Source organism: Poecilia reticulata, unplaced genomic scaffold, assembly GCF_000633615.1.
Source record: "Poecilia reticulata strain Guanapo unplaced genomic scaffold, Guppy_female_1.0+MT scaffold_159, whole genome shotgun sequence".
NCBI lineage: Eukaryota > Metazoa > Chordata > Actinopteri > Cyprinodontiformes > Poeciliidae > Poecilia > Poecilia reticulata.
In genome coordinates this window covers 212,799-213,578 of record NW_007615017.1, presented here as the reverse complement: position 1 = coordinate 213,578, position 780 = coordinate 212,799, and the positions used below count along the sequence as shown (strand labels likewise).

General features: G+C 50.6%; 1 long non-coding RNA gene across 1 annotated transcript in view; it reads left to right on the top strand.

Moving 5' to 3' along the window:
* The first annotated feature begins 247 nt into the window (after positions 1-247).
* LOC108165920 (uncharacterized) overlaps positions 248-780 on the top strand; it is an 8,402-nt gene continuing 7,869 nt past the window's right edge. The window contains exons 1-3 of the long non-coding RNA XR_001776243.1: positions 248-283; positions 362-437; positions 511-619. This is a non-coding gene — a long non-coding RNA (uncharacterized LOC108165920). The remainder of the gene's footprint in view (positions 284-361; positions 438-510; positions 620-780) is intronic.

The window sequence follows — 780 nt, the reverse complement described above, 5'->3', positions numbered from 1 at the left end:
GAGGAGGAGGAAGAGGATGAGGAAGAGGATGAGGAAGAGGAAGAGGAGGAGGAAGAGGAGGAGGAAGAGGAGGAGGAAGAGGAGGAGGAGGAGGAAGAGGAGGAGGAAGAGGAGGAGGAAGAGGATGAGGAAGAGGAAGAGGAGGAGGAAGAGGAGGAGGAAGAGGAAGAGGAGGAGGAAGAGGAAGAGGAGGAGGAAGAGGAGGAGGAGGAGGAAGAGGAGGAGGAAGAGGAAGAGGAGGAGGAAGAGGAGGAGGAAGAGGAGGATGAGGACATTTGAGCAGGTTCTGTGTCTCTGCCATCACTTGTGTTCCACGGTAAGTTGATGTTTCATCTCTTACTGTGAGGTTCTCTTGTCCCAGGTGGAAGGACATGGACGGATGAGGTGCTGGTGTCTCCAGCGAGACATTTCCTGCGAGCGGCGGGTCACCTGGACGGGTCAGCAGCCTGTCGCAGATTTCCTCATCATGAATGGAGATTTTAACGGTTTAATTCCTGTTTTCCACTTCAGCTTTCATCAAACCGTCCATATTTAGCACCAGACATCATGAAAACCACTGAATCAGGCTACATGGCCAACATGACGAACCAAACATTCACTGACACAGATATTTAGTTTGGTGAGTTTTCAGAAAGGAAATCCAAGATGTTTGAATATTTGGATGAAGGAATGGAGCAAAGTGCTAAGCTAGCAGGTTCCAGTGCTAAATACGGAGCCGACGCAGCTTCTACCGAGTAAAACCAGAGAACGCAAAGCCAGCGGCAGCACACAGCGCTTCAC